Here is a 19,480-nt window from a genome sequence, read left to right as displayed (position 1 = left end):
GCATAAATGACACCTGGGCAGGCCCACAGCTGGCCACATCTGATGAGCATGAGAGGGGGTTGCCCAGAGATCTTGGACGTAGGGACCCCACTCCAACACTGCAATCACATGCTCCCTGGACATCTATATTTTCTTTCAGAAGAAACCTCTTCCAGCCCCCTGGCACTCCAGGGTAACTGACGTAGCACAAGGAGCACGAATGAATAAGCCTCCCTGCCAGGGTGTCAGAGCAGAATATATTGCAATGTCCAAAGCAGTGTTGAAACTAGCCCTTGCCTGCAGAGAGCTCTCCGTTCAGTGGGTCAGGTGATGCAGAGATACGTCATCAAAAGAAACCTGTGATTACAATACTGGGGCGCCATATGGAGGATGAAACACGGCCCAGCTGTTGACAGATTAGAGACGCAGATGAGCCCACGTTAGCACTAGAGAGGGACTTGCTTTCTTGCTTTCTGAGTGACTCTTCCTAAATTATTATTATTACAGTGCTCATTTGCTAATTGCATTTGTCTAAGTTGCTAACACACTTACTACTATATAACTTCAAATCAGGATTTTTTTTTCTTCCAATATTATATCCAGGGCAACTTACCATGAATTATATAGTTGTTTGCAAATACACTTTTCAATGACTTTTTAATATCTCCTTGTCTGGATGTGTCTTACTTATCCACTCTCCTGTTTTTGACATTTGGCTTCTTTCTTTCTTTTTTTTTTTTTTAACTATTGTGCATAACATATGGGGGACATCCTTGTCCATACCTTTCTCTGCACAATCCTGACTATTTTCTTTTTTAAGTCACCTGGTTTCAGTATAGTTTTTTTCAGTGCTTACTTTGGCAGCACATATATTAAAATTGGTATCTTCTTTCAGCTTTATTGATGACAGATAAAGTGGGGAGATATGAAAATGTATATTGTGATGACTCAATATATGTATACATTGTGAAAAGCTTCCTCCATCCAGTTAATTATCACATCTATTGCATATTTATATATATAAATTTTGTGAGAACATTTAAGCTTTATTCTCTTAGAAAATTTCAGTGATATAATACAATGTTATCAACTATAGTCATCATGTTAAACATTAGATCCTCATATTTTACTGCTCTTATAGCTGAAAGTATGTACCCTTTTATGACTCAGTCTTTCCCTCGTCCCCCAGCTCTTGGCAACCACCATTCTACTCTCTGTATCAGAGTTTGACATTTTCTTTTTTTTAAGATTCCACACATAAGTGACACCATGCAGCATTTGCCTCTCTCTGTCTGACTTATTTCACTCAACGTAATGTTTTGAAGGCCCTTCTGTATTGTCACAAATGGCAGCACTTTCTTCTTTCTCATGGCTGAATAATATTCCATTGTACGTCTACCCCACACCATCTTTATCTCCTCATCCGTCGACAGACTCTTACGTTGTTTCCATATCTTGGCCATTGTGAATACTGCTGCAATGGGTCTTGTGATAAATCCTGAGGAAGGAAATTTAAGTTAAAAGATATACTTTTATTTTAAGGGCTTCCATGATGCCATCCTGACTTTTATTTTTTTATTTTTTATTTTTTAAAGATTTTATTTATTTATTTGACAGAAATCACAAGTAGGCAGAGAGGCAGGCAGAGAGAGAGGAAGGGAAGCAGGCTCCCTGCTGAGCAGAGAGCCGGATGCGGGACTCGATCCCAGGACCCTGAGATCATGACCTGAGCCGAAGGCAGCGGCTTAACCCACTGAGCCACCCAGGCGCCCGCCATCCTGACTTTTAGATAGGTTTTTTTTACTGATTTATTCTCCTACAACTACTACGAATGAGCATGTCTGTCATAGCTCATCCTTGAGAGTGATTAACACTAGTTTTTATTTTACTTTTTGCTAATTTGGAAGTCCAAGGTGGATCCTTTTAAGAAACTAATCAAGGTATTGTAAGAACACACGTGATGTTCGGTAAAGCAAAGATCCCCGTTATTACATCTGCCAGGAGTTCAGACCCCCACTTAGGTAGAAGATGGGTAGTGGCAATCTGCCTCTGCTGAGAAATGGATGGGCACAGGTTTACTGTAGACAGAGGACTTGAACTGAGGTTGGCCTGTGGTCAAGGCATTGCTCATATGAGACTTTAGAAAAGTTACCTGTTTCTTTTTTGCTTGACTGCTGTGAGTGAATGAACTTCTCTGTCTCTTTTTGACCTGAAATTTAGAAAGGTGCCTGAGAGGTCATGCATTTCCATTTCAGACATCATCATCTCAAACAAATGGAAATCTAGCCTGCTATTTAAAACCCTGGGGATGGGAGATCTCGTAAGCATTATGATTTTTCATTTATTTTCTTCAAAATTTGGCAGACATAATCTCATCAGTTGCTATCCTTCCGTATTCCCTCCACTTCAAAAAAAAAAAAAGAGAGGCAAAATTGAGAAAATTCAGCCCAGTGAGGTGAGATTGCTAGCCTGAGGCTTCTTACTGGAGGTTCCAAGAATAGAACTGGGTTATTCCAACACCCACTTGCTTTGGGCAGGAACATTTTCCAAGTTACCATGAAAAATGGGAAAATCCACTCAATAACCAGAGCCAAGTCCTGTTTCTTGACTTTTCCACAAGCTTTATTAACAAGACATAGGGCACACAGTAGAAATGAGTCAGACCCATGGTTTTCCTAGGGCATAAAGCGCTGAGCACAAATAGCTAGCTCCCCATTGGGCCTCAGCGGATTCTGAATGAAGCCAGAAAGTGATTCAGCCTTAGATCAAAAGAGAAAACACACACACACACACACACACACACACACACACACACACAGAACACAGACACCAAAAGGCAAAAAGAGTTCCCACTATTTCGAAGTTGCAGAAAATATTAATATTGGAAAAATTGGTTTGTCAGATTTTATTCTGTGTATTGGGTTTTTATGTAGTGTTTCCATCATTGTTGTTTATCCGGAGCAGGACTCCAGATGGAATGCACTTTCATAATGACTGATATCGAAACTGAAGTTTAAAAAGTTTTTAGTAAGTGATAAAGAATTGTATATAATTTTTTTTTCAGGCTTTGCGCACAGCTGTGCAACTTTTTAAAACATGGCACTTTTGTGGTAAAGGTAGTAGATGTATGCTACAATAGCCATTTCAGTATTTTACATTGATGGACCAATTCTAATGAATGAACATGTATAATAATAATTTTTTTAAAAGATTTTTATTTTTTTAAGTAATCTCTACACCCAACGTGGTGCTCGAACTCACAACCCCAAGATCAAGAGTCACATGCTCTACTCATTGAGCCAGCCAGGTGCCCCTAATTATTTTCATTTTTTTATAAATTATAATATTTGTTTTAATAACTCCAATAAGGCCTTATTGGCAATGGATTTTCTGGATTCGTAAGATTTTGAGGTTCCTGAGGCTTGCAAATTTAATTAATCCTTTTTGGTGGAAATTTTAGTCACATATATCCTTCTTCGAATTGGTCTAGGAGAATTCAGCATCCCAGACTGCTTGCAGTTTCTGGTTCTTCTAAGAGCCTCTCTCTTGCAAAGGATCGTCATGTAATCTAGGAAGACTGAAGATTTCAGGAGAAAACCCAAGCGTGTTACAGCAGCACTGTTACTGCTGATGCCTGCCTGAGAGTCATTCTGCTTTTATATAGTGTCAGATGTAATTTGTTTCCATTCCCGGAGGGCTGTCCTCTTTCCTCTGGGCTCATGTTGGTATCTGGGGCAACCGAGAAGTCCAGTGCTCTGGCCATCAGACAAGAAGGAGGGTGGAAGGGTGCAGGCATGCTCCTGCATCAACTCCTAACACAAATGAGCATATTGCTTTCCTTTATGCCTACAGAAGCCCTGCTTGCCAGTGTGATCTGCCCACTTGGGTTCCTTGCAGAGCTGATGATATTATCTCCAGTCTTCTACCTCTTAGGAGGCAGGAGGCCCTGAGCGGCATCATGGTTTCCAGTGAAACCAAGCCTGGGCACCTCCCTCTCTGAGTGAGGAATTCCAAAACTGGGCAAGTATAGGCTTCAGGGGTTAGGGTCTAGTGTCTTTCTCACTTACACTAGCCATGTCACTGGCCATGGTTTGGGCAGAGTCACATTGCCTGGTTTCTGTTTGATAGTTCCAGTCATGCCCTTGATGTTTTCTTTTATACCCTTGAAGGCGGGTGTTCAGGAGATTTTCCCCTTCATATTTGGTAGGTTACACCACCATGAAAATTCTCTCCTTGACTCAAACCACAAACAGTTACTGAGGGGCTAATAAATCTGTTGGTGAGGAATCTTTCAGTAGGGATTTTTAGTTGTGTATAACAAGAGGGACAGAGTGTTTCCTTTCCCTGGTTCCTCTTGATTTTCAGCGTCTGTTGGTAATGGGATAATTACACTATGATCAAAAAATAACTCACCAGCTCTGACAAGCAGGTGCCCCATGTCCACGAGCATTACTGCATAATAACAGGTATTACGAGGGGACGCAGCTCCCTGGATGGGAATAACTATGAATTTCAAGCTCCAGCATGCCATGGGAACGCCCAACCAAAACGGAAGGGAAGCTAGGAGATTAAAGAAAAAAAAAAAGTCTTAACAGGTAGATGGAAAATGGTATTCTGGGTTATGTTTTCTCCATTTGAACTCACTTTAGGAAACAGGTATATATGTAATGAATTTTTTTTTTTTAAAGATTTTATTTATTTATTTGACAGAGAGATCACAAGTAGGCAGAGAGGCAGGCAGAGAGGAAGGAAAGCAGGCTCCCTGCTGAGCAGAGAGCCCGATGTGGGGCTTGATCCCAGGACCCTGAGATCATGACCTGGGCTGAAGGCAGCGGCTTTAACCCACTGAGCCACCCAGGCGCCCCTGTAATGATTTTTGTTAGTAAAAATTTTCACGGTATTCTTTATTTCTTTTGAAGGGGTGTTGGTTATGTACATGGAGATAGTGCTCATATCTGGGAAGGAAAGATCATTTTTATGGTACAGAACAGCCGCAGAAAGGGGGATTTCTGTCCCTTCCCTGTAATTCCGGGTACTTGAGAGTTTCCTCATTTCCTGTCTATGCAGCTCATCCAATATTATTAGGGACCATTTAATTGTATCAAAAAGAAACCCCCTGAATTTCTACCTGTGACAAATTCTGTTACAGCTGGCCGCTGAGTGAGACAGTCTGAATTACCCAGGGATACGTCACCTCTGTTTGAAAGTGTCAGTCACGGAAATTTAGTTTTCCTCTTGCCAACCAGACGGAAGGCAGCTTGAAATGATAGCTGGACTGTCCCAGATTTGGATCTAAGGGACATTTCCCTTCATGTTTGTTCAGATAGCCATGAATGTTCTATCCTGACTGATTTGGTTGTTTTAGGGGTTGGTTTCTGTGGATCCAAAATCAAGGAAAAGACTCTGAGTGGTGTGTATTTGCATTTAGAGGGGCTTTTGCTGTTCTTTATACGTCTGTTATGACATTTGTGTCTAGTCAGGACTTCCTGTTCAAAGTCTTGTTCTGCCTTGGTAATGTCCCCCAGCCCCCAAAAGTTGATACCCTCTAAGGCTAAATGTCTTGCCCGATTTGCTTCTTCATCCCCTCGCTTCTGTACCCCCTTGTCGCCCTGGGGGACATCTCAAGGTCACTGCCCCCTGCCCCAGGGCCATTTTCATTTCATGTATATGCTGCTAAGTCCTGTGTCCTGGTTTCCCGCCCTAGTCTCCAGCCCCAGACCTTGCCCGCCTATCCAGTGGCTCCCCAGATGTCCCTACGTGACTCAGCCCAGCATGTCTCAAGTGCACTCTCCCTCCATTCCCCCTGCTCTCCCCATGGGCTCCTCTATCTCCCATTTCTCAGTGACCCACATCCTCCTTCACCTGCCCTCGCCTGGTACCCAGTTAGGATTTGGGTTCCTTCCTCTTGCTTTCAATCTCTCCTCCCAGCCCCGGTTTCCAGTCACTGGCCCTCATCAATTTCAGTCTCTTGACTGTCTCAGTGTCGGTCTCAGTGACCTCACCACCAGCCTCCCCCAACATAGGCAGGAAAGGCAGGAAGCCCCCATCATCTCGTCCCTGAATTTCTCCAATAACGTCTTTACTGTTTGCTCTCTCGTTCTTCAGTTTTGGCACCTCTCCAGCTTATTGTCCCCAGGGGGTCCTGGAATGACTTTCCTGGAGCACAGATTGGATATTGTTCCTGCTCTGCTCCAGCCCTGTCAGAGACATCCCGTTGTCCACAGAGTCACAGAGGTGGAGAGACTGCATGTCTGGGGTGTCTATCTTCCCAGGGCAGATATGTCTCTCTTAAGGTCCCCAGTTCAGATGATAAACCCTATGGTCTCCCACCTTATAAGGACTTCCGAGAGGTGCCACCCGCCCCCAGCGTCCTCACCGCTATCCTTCTGGTCACATTCTGCATGAGCTGTGCGGAACTCTGAGGGCTCGGCCATGTTGTCTGCCTCCAGCCTTTACCCGCGTGGGTCCAGCTGCCTGGAGTCCGCTGCCTCCTCTCCCGGCTGTCCCCTGCACTTCCCGCTCCCCTCAGCTTTGATTTCCTGGAAGAAAGGAAATCAATTCCCTGTTTGCTCCTCCTTACTAGACAGGATGCTCCCTCCTATCTGCTCCCCCAGCTCCTGCACTCTGTTGGCTCTGGGTGCTGCCTATGGCTTTGTATTTAATTCTGTGTGCTAGAATTAAATTCTAGAAGAAATTCTGTGTGCTAGGTGCTCGTCTCCTTCAGGGCTAAGGACTGCTGTCTGTCGGGCACCGGTCTCTAAGCTATGCCCAGTGCCTGCCAGCAACAAGAAGTTTGGACCACTGTTTTGAACTGGCGCCTAAAAGGGCAAGATTAAAGTAGGATTCCACACCCACATCCCCCCCACCCCCCCGCTGAGAAACTGTCTCAATCATCCTGACTCTTACATGATGAGAGGAATCCTTGAAGCTCCTGCACTGGGAACAGTTTCCATTGCATTGCTGGAAACGCTGGGAATATAGATCAGGAAATTCTCGTCCTGCGGTCACGTCATTCAGGCTCATGGTGACGGTGTGGGAGAAGAGGCCTTGCCAGGTGTATGTCCCCTCTTCAGCTAACATGTGCTGAGCCTGCAAGGATTTGATGATTTCCTCTGTGGTACACTGTTCGTGTTGAGCTATTATTTTGAGCACTAGGATGATTCCTCTTTAATGAGGCATTCGTGAGCTTTGGAAAAGTTGGACCAGCGATGGAGGCAACCCCCTGACCCTAGGAAGGCAGCTCCCATTGCTTGTGGGGCTGCAGAGGGTTCTCAAGATGACTGGAAACCCCTCGTGTTTCAGATGGGGTCCCTGCAGGAAAGGAACTCACTCCAGGCGGTTCCAGTGAAGAGAATTTACTAGAGGGACTAATGACGGAAGTCCAGGCTGGGTGAAGGAAGTCAGCGAAAGCTGTTTGAACTTGTGCCACCCCTGGGCACAGGGACAAGGGAGGGGGGAGCCCAGTGAGCCATGGAGAATGGTGCCAGAATGAATGGCTTGGGGATACAGCCATTGCTAGAGCCCTTGTCCAAAGCATGGAGGGAATGGCAGAGGATGTACACTGATCTCTCACCTCTTGGCCTCTCTGCTCTTCTGATAGGTCCCTTATGGGCCAGCCCAAAGCCAGAGGGCCTGGGTGATGTCGTCAGCAGGCAGGCCTCTGGGACACAGAGTAGGACTGGAGGGTGGAAGACAGACCTGGGATGGCAGGGAATAACCAGCCGTGATTCCTTCCAGTGGCGATCCTGGAGGCCGCAGCTGTTCCCTTTCATTTGGTTTCACCCAATTTACTCCCTGGGAAATGCAATAGGGCATATTCTTCTACCTTTATGGAGCTTACCCTTCCTTGGCAGGAAAGTGCTAGATCAGGCCTGACCTCCTACAGGGACATACCTACAAACGATTCATGCCTTATAGTTCCTTCTTACCAGGTTTCTTCCCCACCTTCAAAATCCTGCCTCTTGTCATTCCTCAAGGTGTCTAGACCATGGCATCATCTCCCTCTCCCTGTCCTGGCAGATGTAGTGGCTTTCCAGTGGCTTCCTTCCTTTGTTTTTGTGCCTCCTAAGTTGGGTCTCTCCATGGGAGCCAGTGCAATCCTGGGATTTGGCAGGGGGACCTGGCACCCTGTGCCACGTCGCCTTCCCACCACAGGCAGGATACACCCCAGTTCCTTTGGCTGGGCTGAGAGACCAGAAGCGGAGGGCTCTGTGTGCCTCTCACTGCCCAGCATTTTTGCCCCCCACCACTGCCCCTTCAGCCACACTGGTGACCCTGAGCACCCCAGCTCACCAGGCCTCTCCCACCTTGCCCTGTGCCCATGCTTTCTCTTTGCTGCCTCTGCCTCCCCACCTTCTTTCTCTGGGGGGCTGGCTTCTCCTCATACTTTACCTCACAGTTTACAGGGCACCCCCATGGCCTTCTTTCCCAACCTCTGAAGGTCACACTGGCCCTTCCCTGCCCCCTCGTCTCTCCTGTAACACCTGGAATCCTGCGCGCCCATCTCAGGGTGCCTGCACTCAGCCTGGGGCTGGCACACGTCGACCAGTTCAGATCTGAGGAAAGTGCTCCTGAGAGACTAGGGCAGAGCACGCCGCCAGGCTCCTCCTGAGGTTTTGCTTTTGCAGAATGCCTGGGCTGTGGGTGTATGACTGTTCCCATTAAGTCAATTTACTGGTTTAGTATCCGGTGGGCCACAGGACTGAGGGAAGGCAGTTAGAAGAACAGACCCCAGTGTGGGTGTCTCTTAGGTGGTGGTGGATCAGTCCCTCCCTTTGTTTTGTCTCCTTTATTCTGCCCTGCTCGTTTTCCCCTCCTGTTTCTCCCAGCCTCTGACTTTCTGGCCTTAGGTCCATTGCTCTATGTAATGAAGACACACACATGCCCCTTTGCTGTCTCTCGCTGCTCTCTCTTGGACAGGAGTCAGCAGCCAGGATCATCGTGGAAAACCTTTATCGCTTCAGATCCAGCTCCTTGGGGAATTTAGGAGTGCCTGGATTGGATAAGCTGGTAGGGACCTTTGTACCTGCCACAAAAGAGACATTGCTCAGCAAAGCAACATGATAAGCGAGCCCCTGGTGGGGAGCACATCTATGAGAGGAGAGTCTTGGAGCACTTCCCCGTGATGGTGGACAGCGAACGCCAGGCTTGCCGCAGGGCAGTGCCCGGCCGCTCTGAGCTCTTGCTCCTTCCAAGGATGAAAAAGGGATCAACGCCCTTCAGCTTTCACTAAATCAAATTAGCCACTACCCCAGGTCATTTGAATTAATTACACGACCTTCCCCATGTCCTCCTTCTGGGTCACATGCTGTAGTCTTGAGAATGAAGCCCTATGTCGTTGATTTTGCAAGTGAAGAAAACTGAGACCAGACAGACACCTGCCCGGATTCCGGAGACCACACACTTCCTTAGGGCCAGAGCTGGAACTGGAATCTTCGTGTCTTGAGGGTTGGATGTCTCTATTGTTTCTCTCTTGGAGCTTTTATGCAGAGATGTGGTAACAAATCAGGAGATTTGCCTCATTTTCTTTTCTTTTTTTTTAATGTATGCTTTCTCCACCTTGCTCTTATCATCTTATTACTGTAGCAGAGAAAGGACGAAGAAAATTAAAACAATAAACCACAGCATTAAAGGCCGTTTTTGTGGCGACGTTGATCAAACCCGTATCTCACCTACATATGCCACTTGGAGGAGGGAGCTGGTTTTCACAGCAGCACTGTAATCCCTGCTCGGTGAGGGCTGATGTGGAAACCGAGCGCTGCTCTGAGCTCATCCACACCGTGTGCTAGACTGTCCAGTTGCCAGAGGGAACTAGGGCAGAGGTTGGGTCTGGAGGAGTCCGAGGCTCTGATCACTTGGTCATTGAGGGAGAGCAGACAGAAATAGGGAGGAAGAGGTGGAGTGGGTACAGCGCTGGTTCTCAGACACCATCCCCCTCTGCCACCGCCTCCGCCCATGGGAACCGAGTAATCACACACACGACCAAGGGGTAATAAATGACCCTCTCACTACCCCCAAGGAATGATTTGTTTAAAAGATTCTCCCAGTATTCCAGAAAAAACACCGTGGCTGTTCAGAGCACCAGCCTGACTGGTGAGAAGGAACCAGGCGGGTGTGGGTGGAATGAGCGTGTCCTCTCTTCCTCCAGGGGCGGGGAGAAGGGGGCAGCTGGCCATACTTTGGCCTCTCACCTTGCCTGCATGACCACGTCTGACTTTTCTTCTTTTTTTGCTGATTCCCTGAAGGGATTAGCTAGCAAAGTTAGAAGTCATGGCTATGATGCATTTTTCTATATGACATTTTTAAAATTTACAACCTTCTTGCTTCTATTGAGGATTTGAAGATCTTCTTTGCAACTTTTTATAGGCCCTTTTTTTCCCCCAAGAATCTTACACAAGATCCACAGAATTAAAATAAATTCAAATGTTCTGCAGTGATTTAACAACCTCTGAACTATGTTGCTGGAGGACTACGAATAGTGCCCAGATGCCTTCTGTGCGTGGGGGTGGGCGGGGCATGAATGCCGTTATCCTGCCAGGGAGAAACAGACAGACCACACACCAGGTGCTAGGCCCAGTTTTGTCTCAGCCAAACTCAGAATGACCCTATTTATACTATTTATACTGTTTTCTTAAGGTTAGGCAGGGGCCTGGAGATCCCCACCCCCTACCCCCTAGTCTCCCAGCTGAAAACCTTCTCTCATCTCAGGTGCTTTAATGCCTAACTCTTTCCCGGAGATTCACTGATTCTGGTTCTCTGGTCCCGGAGATTCACTGGTTCTCATTACTACCAAGTGTCCTTCTACAGGTCATGGGATTACATCACCAACAATTTCTAGTTTTGTTTCTTCCCTCACTTCCCTCTCCAGGGGCATAACATTTTTTTTTTTCTTTCAGATGGAAAGGGTTGATTATTTATTTATTTTTCACGTCTTTTTATTTAAATTTAATTTTTAAAAAAATTTTAATCTCAGTGTAATAAAGTGTTATGTTCATGTCCGGTGTACAATATAGTGAATCAACAATTCTGTACATTACTCAGTGTTCATCACGATAGGGGTGCTCTTAATTCTCTTCACCTGAATCACCCATCTCCCCCACCTCCCTCTGGTGACCATCTCTTTGTTTTCTATAGTTAAGAGTGTTTTGGGTTTGTTTCTTTTTTCCCTTTGTCCATTTGTTTTGTTTCTTAAATTCCACATATGAGTGAAATCATATGGTTTTTGTCTTTCTCCTTCTGACTTATTTCACTTGGTGTAATACTCTCTCAGTCCATCCACATCATTGCAAATGGCAAGAGTTCATTCTTTTTGATGGCTGAATAATATTCCATCATGTGTATATACCCCATCTACTTTATCCATTTATTAATTGATGGACACTTGGGCTGCTTTCATATGATGGCTCTCACAAATAATGCTAGTATAACATAGGGGTGTATATATCCTTTTGAATAGATGTTTTTGTAGTCTAAAGGTTTTTTTTTTAATATTTGCTTTTTCAGACAAAGCAGTCTAGGCTTTCTTATGGTCTTCTCTCCTGACTTTGCTTGGTGATTTAGTCGACAGAGGATGAAACTGATCCTAGAGAATGAGAATCTGATCATTCCAATGCATGGAATTTTGGAATCCTCGTGCAGGTTCCACCTGATTTGAAGCAGACTGGGACCTTCAGTTTCTCCCCCAAATGCCTTACGTATGGATCCCCACAAAGCTGGCACTTGGTATATATTTGCCGAATGAAAACTACAGAGAAGAAGGGAAAAACCAGATCATGGATTCAGAATCTTTGCAGTCATATAGTATGATGGGTAATTTTATGTGTCAATTTGGTTGGGCTGAGGGGTGCCCAGATAGCTGGTAAAACATTATTTCTGAGTGTGTTGGTGAGGGTCTCTGGAAGAAAGTAGCACTTGAATCAGTAGATGAATAAAGCCGACTGTCCTCCCCCATGTGGGTGGGCCTCTTTTAATCCTGAAGGCCTGAGTGGAACAAAAAGGCAGCAGAAAGGTGAATTTGCTTTCTTTTAATCCTGAAGGCCTGAGTGGAACAAAAAGGCAGCAGAAAGGTGAATTTGCTTTCTTCTTAAGCTGGGACGTCTGTCTTCTCCTGCCCTTGGACCTTGGAGCTCCTGGTTCTCAGGCCTTTGGATTCACACTGAATCTTCCTGTTGGCTTTTCAGGTTCTCCAGCTTGCAGATAGAAGACTCGGGGATCTCTCGGCCTCTATACCCACAGCCCTGGGGTTGTGAAAATACATGTGAAATGTCTACCAGAAGAGCTTGTTAGAGACTCAATGGCCAGAGTTTTTATTGGGGGCTGGTAAGTTAGGCACCCTCTGTCTAGCATGTATCCAAATTCCAGAATCCCAGAAGGAAAGCAGACATTCAGCAAAAACCTTTTTTTTTTTTTTCGTGGAAGCCTTTGTAGGCATTAGTACAGTTTTTTTTTTTTTTTCCTTCAACTCGAACAGAATGAGACGCTTAGAAGGTTATCTGTCATGGGGGCAGTGGTCCTATGAATTTCAACAAAATTTCAGGCCTTTGGGATCTGATCTGAGCTGGGGCCATCCTTCTCAGGGTGCCCTTACTATTCCCAAAGGCCTAGAGTAATACGGAATGAATATTTTTGTATATACCAACAGAGGAAAGCTTTCTTACTTTTCTGCTGCTTTCTTACCTTGAATAACCAGCCCTAAATTTTCTCTCTTCCAAAGACTAAATAAATTAAACCCCAGTCTGTTAGAGTATTTCTTAAATTGTAGTTGGCTGTAGCATGATGATACAGAGTATATGGGATTTGGAATCAGACACACCAACTTGACTTGTGACTTGTGACTAGTTGCTTGGCCTTTCTGAATCTCTTCTGCAAAAGATTTGTAGCTTTGCAGTGATGTGTGAGAAGGGTCGAGCCCAGATCATGGATGCCCAGTAGATGGCCACTCTTGTCATTAGCAGGGGCCAGGAGCTGGCCGGGGTCCACTGAAAATTATTAAGTAGGCTGGGTGCTGGCTTATTTATTCCAGGCTGTTCCTCTCATCAGTTGTGAGCCTTCAATACTGGCCCTAAATTAGCTGTGGTTTTAGGAATAATAGCATCTAACAGGTGATTGCCTGAGGATTGCAAAAATTCAGCAAATCCTAAATTAGCAAATCTTCATTCATAATGAAAGAGTTAAAAAAATTTCCCTGTGATATTCTCAAACCGATTAAGTAACACTCTGTCTTAAGGTTCTCCGGAGAAACAGAATCAATAGAAGATGGATGGATGGATGGATAGATACGGAGTTATGATAAAGACTTGGCTCATGTCATTACGGAGACTGAGAGGCCCCATGATTGCTGTCAGGAAGATGGAGACCCAAGAGAGCCAGTGGTGTAATCCCAGTCTGAGGAGAGGAGAAGGCCAATGTCCCAGCTTATCATCGGGGGAGAGAGTGAATTCTCCCTTTCTCTGCCTTTTTGTTCTACTTGGGCATAAACCACATGGATTGCATAAACAGATAGGCACAGTGAGCTACTCTCATCAATTAAAGAGTTAAAGTGGTGGGAATGCTTTATACGTTGAATTTCTCAGATCCCAGCCAAGGGCCACCTTTGTAAGTGGCCTTTGCAAGGATAGGAGTCAGGCTTTGCTGTGTGACCGCTTTCCTGCACAGCCCATTCTGTGTCCGAGCTGTTCCAGGGGCCGAGGGCCTTAGCCCTTCACTCTGAGCAATGGTCGTTGTCCTCTTCATTTTGGACCACTGCACTGCTCACAGATCTGCCTTAGAAAAGAATCTTCACTCTGAACTACTCTTGGTGTCTTTTGTCTACCTCTGGTACTCTCCTTCACATTGGGTAAATGACCTGTTCATCCTCTGTCCTGATGAAACTTTGTATGGCCATTGTCCTCTCTGACTTGAAAGGATGAAAAAGGTATAGTTCTTCAGGACATTAATTCAGTTCCTTTCCTAAATGTCATACTCAGCTTCTAAGAATAACCTGTTTTCTTTAAAGTTATTTTAAAATTTAAATTCAATTTAGTAAATGTATAGTGTATTATTAGTTTCAGGGTAGAATTTAGTGATTCATCAGTTGCATAAAATACCCAGCACTTAGTACATCCTGTGCCCTCCTTAATGCCCAGCACCCAGTTACCCCATCCCCGCACCCACCTCCCTTCCAGCAACCATCAGTTTGTTCCCTAGAGTTAAGAGTCTCTTATGGTTTGCCTTTATCTCTGATTTCATCTTATTTTTATATTTCCTTCCTTTCCTCTAGGTTTATCTGTTTTGTTTCTTAAATTCCATATATGAGTGAGATCATATGGTATTTTTCTTTCTTGGAGTTATTTTGCTTAACGTAATGCCTGCTAGTTCCATCCATGTCGTTGGAAATGGCGATTTCACTCTTTCTGATGGCTGAGTAATATTCCATTGTGTATATATACCACATTTTCCATTCTACTGTTGATGGACATCTGGGCTCTTTCCATAGTTTGGCTATTGTAGACATTGCCACTATAAACACTGGGATGCAGGTATCCCTTCAAATCATGTTTGTATCCTTTGGATAAATATCTAGAAGGGCAATTGCTGGGTCACAGGGTAATTCTATTTCTAACTTTTTGAGGAAACTCCTTACTGTTTTCCAGAGTGAAAACCCTGTTTTCTAAGCATAGGTTATTCTATGAGGAGAGGTCTCTGGGCATGTCTTTTCTTTGTGGGCACATTCCTGTCTGCTGTGATCCCTTTTCTCTTCATTTCACTCATCGTGAATTTAAACATTTTAATGAAATTTGCCTCCAACTGCTGACCTCTCACCCAGGGGTAGTGGGTATCCATTTTTGATGTTAAGCCAGGGATGATTAACCCTGAAATTTAAAATTCTCACTGTTCCTTCTGAAGTTTGAGACACTGGTAGAGATGTGTTAGATTTGTTCTCCATAACATAGAGGAAGCCTACCTCTTTCCTTCCTGCGTGGCTCCATTCTACCAGGTAGTGAATGGTTAATAGTTTTGACTTTGGTTTGACAGCAACAAGTAAAGAAACGTGTCTTTGGACACCGAATACAAACCAAACACCTTTTTTTGTTTTTGTTTTTTTAAAGAAAGACACAATATTTCTATTTGATTTTGGCTTTCCACAGTATTTTTCTAAGACTTCAACCTTCTGCTGCAGGATTCTTTCCCATCTTCTGCTCCCATAGTCTGGGCAGGACAGATGTTAAGCACTCTTGTCCGTGTCTACGAGGGGCTATTATCCCAGTGCCAATGCCTGGCTGTCTGAGGACTATTGTCCTATTACCACAGGGTAAATTTATTTTTCTTTACCGCAACTCATTTTTGAAGTTATTACGACAGGTGCTTTCTGCGGGTAAAAACACTGCGTGTGTCCCAGAGACCAGAATGGTTGTCTGTTGTGGTTTAATATTTATTGAAAATGTTCGCCTATGGTGCATTTATTGACTGGAGACCAAAGAGTGAGAGCCCTGTGCTTTCAAAATTATTCTGTGAATGTACGTCCCTTTATGTTTGCAGGAAGCTTTATCGCCATTTAGTTGAGCTACAGAGATTGGATTGATAGGACAGAAACGTTCTGTGCTTTTTTATTTGCCTGCATTTTAGGGCTTCGTTGTGATAATGACTGTGGATATGGGCTCTTCTTTTTCTTCCTCCCCGCTTCCGCTAGCAGGGTTAGCGTGATCATCTGCTCGGTGAGCAGGCTGCCCAGCTGCCCTCCTAAGTGGTTTGCACTTGAATCTGACAGGCTCAGAGCCCTGAGATAGGGGCGAGGACTTACGTTCTTTCTTCTGCTGTGTCTTTGTCACCAAGAGGCAGACGAGATTTTATCTTTTTCAAAAACATGGGGAAGAGTGTGGTAGCCTGATTTGCACTGCAGTCTAGGAGAAACCTGTGGAAAAGAAAAATAATTTTACTCTATAGTACACTTGACAATAGTCCTGTTTAAATCCGGAGACAGGTGGGGCTGGGGCTGCTCTGGGGTTCAATCTCTTGAAGCTCCTTAGAAGACTTGCCTTTGTGTCACCTGGCATTTATGAACTATTATATCTGTTGCTTGACCTTTTTTTTTTCTCCTGCCATTCTTGGTCCTTTTGGGTACATTCATATATACGTTTTGTTGTTGTTTGTTTAATTTGTGTGACAAGAGCCGAACTCTTGTTTTGCCCCCCAGTCTAAACTTTATACATTCTACTCAAAGATGGGAATGAAGACCTCCCTATTGCCTGAGAAGTGCTTGTAAAGCATCCATCTCAGCAAAGTCTCCGGAACATGGAATGGAGTGGAAATTGTGTAAAATGAATTTTCTTGTATATACAGGTGAAAAAAAATGCAAGTTCATGATTTATTTTTAAATTTATGAAAGAGGATCTCTCTGATGGCATAAAAATGCAGCAGGTAGTAATTCTTCAGGTCTTCCAAGGAATTAGAATGGACCCAAACTCCATAAAATTTAAACCAAAGGCTCAAAGAGTTATTACAGGAGTCTTAACTAGTAGTTTGCTTTCCTTAAAACTTTGGTTCCTAAGGCATCTGACTGGCTCAGTTAGAAGAGAATCTGACTCTTGATCTTCGAGTTGTGAGTTCGAGCCCCATGTTGAGTGTAGAGATTACTTAAAAAAACAAATCAAGGGGCGCCTGGGTGGCTCAGTGGTTAAGCCGCTGCCTTCGGCTCAGGTCATGATCTCAGGGTCCTGGGATCGAGCCCCGCATCGGGCTCTCTGCTCAGCAGGGAGCCTGCTTCCTCCTCTCTCTCTCTGCCTGCCTCTCTGCCTACTTACGATCTCTGTCTGTCAAATAAATAAATAAAATCTTAAAAAAAAAAAAAAAAAACAAATCAAGAAATAAAAAACTAACTTTGGTCCCCCTGAAATGCTATACAAAAATGGAACTTCATTCTGCTAATACTTTGATTCAAATGGACCTGCAAAGCCTTTCCAGTTTTAGTCACCCTTGTAGCAGCCACACCAGACCTTGAATATTCACCTTTGGGGTTTTCATATGTGTAAAGTCTAATCATTCTGCTCTTTTCATTCATTCATTTGCTCACTCACTCATTCATTCATTCATTCATTTTAAAGATTTTCTTTTTAAGTAATCTCTACACCCAGCGTGAGGCTTGAACTCACAACCCCAAGATCAAACGTTGCATGCTCCACTGACAGAGCCAGCCATATGTCCCCATTCTGTTCTTTTAGATCGCGGGTGGTTATATGTGGAGTCCTTTTCTCTTCCTTTGTTTTCTTTTATAACAAGGAAAAGATCAAAAAGGAATGTTCAGCCATTGTGGAGCATTTTGGGGAGAACGAAAAACGGCTTCCTCCACTTTATTGGCTAGGGGAAGCACCTTAGAAGGGAGTAGACTTGGAAGTGCCCACAGTTCTGTGGAGAGTGGAGGGGGTGATGGTGGATTCCAGGCAAAGGTCTGAAGAAGGCTGGATATGTCTTTGCCTCTTTTTCACCACCCCTTTTCCTCTCCGTTCTTTACTCTTTGCTCTTCTCCTCCCTATTTCTCTCTTCTCTAATACTCCCCTTCAATTTTGAGCCAGTTTCTTTTACTCCCTTTATATATTAGCCGTTGAGGAAACAGGGACACCCCTTTCAAAGAGATCTATTTTGTTAAGGACTGGACAGCAGAGCCAAAGGCATTAATCCTCAAGAGGGAAACTTTGGCTTCAGTTGGAAGGACATTTATGAGCAGAAAGTCTTCTTAGGAATTGTCTGTTTAGAAGATCTGTTCATTGTTTGTGGGACAGAGATGATGTCCTCTCTGTGCCAGGTGCTGCTGTCAAACACACAGGTGGGTGAACGACGTTGCTTGCATTTTGAGGCCCCTGTAATGGCAGGGGAGGGGATAGACAGCCATAAGAATTAGTAGTTACAATAGAGAAGCACAAACCACGTGTTGTGTTCACATAGTCGGGCGTGAGAACAACTATAGCAATGTCCATTCCCCTGGAATCGGAGACTTGGAGGAGAAAAAGACACAGAACAAAGCAATGTGAGGGTTCTGGAATGAAACCACCCTGGGGGTTTGAACTCTTTATGACTCGAGTTGAGTTAGACCTAGCTCTGGTTCCGCCATTTTTGTTTTGGCTTCCTGTGGCTTCCATCCTTCAGTTTCCTTCCTTTTGTTACTCTGCTGACTTCAGTGTCAGCCTCACCGTCCCCAGTGTGAGATGCAGAGCTCCAGAAATATGGCCTGGAAAAGGGGAGACATGATTGGACTGCAGAGCAGACAGATTTTTCCTTTAGAAATTTCAGGTAGCATCGTCTTAAAACGTTAACCCACAGTTTTAGACAGGAGACTGTCCCAAGATCTTTTCTTTTCCTGACTTGCCTTTAGCCATTTATAATCACCACATCTGCCTTGGCTGCAGTAGTCACAACAAGAAAAAAGGTTCCTAGTCTTTTTAATATAAAAGTCATAAACCATGGCTCGACAATGAAGAAAATTTTATCACTACTTAATTTTTATTGTTAGCATAGCTCTTAATTGCCTTCCTTATCTTCATGCCTGCGTGTTGTGGTCCAGGATGAAGTTAACAATGTTTGGAAAGTCAGTTCAGAGGTGAACTAATGATGTGGTCATAATAGCAGATATAGGCATGTTGTTGGCATTTGGTGAATGTCAAATACTAGTTTTAACGATAATACATTTGGGGGAGGAATGAAAAGTTCCTCTGTGGGAGAGGCTCTTGTCCTTTGTAGATAACAGTGTTCATTTCTGTTGCAGAAATATGGCTTCTTGGCTTCAATTACTAGCTTTATCATTCAGCCTGCTTATATTTGAGGAAGCTAGGCTTTTTTCCAGTAGGGATCTTAGCCACAATATAAACCTTTCTCTTCTTGTAATCAAAGCCCTTTGTGGCAACCTCTATGCCAGTTATGACCAAACCCTATGGAGTCAGACCACTCAGTTGGTGTTGATCTGGTTTTTAGGCTCCCTTTCCCTCCATGCATTCATATCCTACCTATGCTGTATCTTCATTTGATTTTGACTTTTGTTGAGAATTCCGCTTTCTATGAAAACACAAACCGGAAACACAAGCCACCCTTCATTTATTCCCCTTGTGGTATTTGGACTAATGGAGGGAGGGGTTCTGGAACAGGGTTGAGCACCACCCAAGATGGTGGTTTCCCCAGTTCATCCTAAGATACCTCCCCCTTTCTAGGATTGGTAGTTTGAATCTAACTTTCTTGGTCTTTTGTCTTATTTTAGCTTTGGTGGCACAACGTTAAAGAAGGAATTGATTCATTCAAATTTTTTGTCAGTACTGAAAGATAGTAAAAGTACTGGAAAGTTGACTGCATTCTCCTTTATATCTTGTGTGTGTGTATGTGGAGTGTGAAGATTTTTCTGCAGGAAGTCACCCAGAACCCTTCAAGGGAATGACTGACAGCTTTCTATCACTTCACAATGAGAGGCTGAATGGGCAGCCTTAGGCCGCTGCTGCTCACTTCACAATGAGAGGCTGAATGGGCAGCCTTAGGCCGCTGCTGC

The 19,480-nt window shown here is 44.3% G+C and overlaps 1 protein-coding gene across 3 annotated transcripts in view; it reads left to right on the top strand.

The window, feature by feature from the left end:
• The window catches only part of CAMK1D (calcium/calmodulin dependent protein kinase ID), a 430,643-nt gene that overhangs the window by 53,389 nt on the left and 357,774 nt on the right, over window positions 1-19,480 (top strand). The gene's annotated exons all lie outside the window — the stretch shown is intronic.

This window comes from Mustela nigripes, chromosome 6, assembly GCF_022355385.1.
Source record: "Mustela nigripes isolate SB6536 chromosome 6, MUSNIG.SB6536, whole genome shotgun sequence".
Taxonomy (NCBI): domain Eukaryota; kingdom Metazoa; phylum Chordata; class Mammalia; order Carnivora; family Mustelidae; genus Mustela; species Mustela nigripes.
This window is presented reverse-complemented; position numbering and strand designations above follow the sequence as displayed.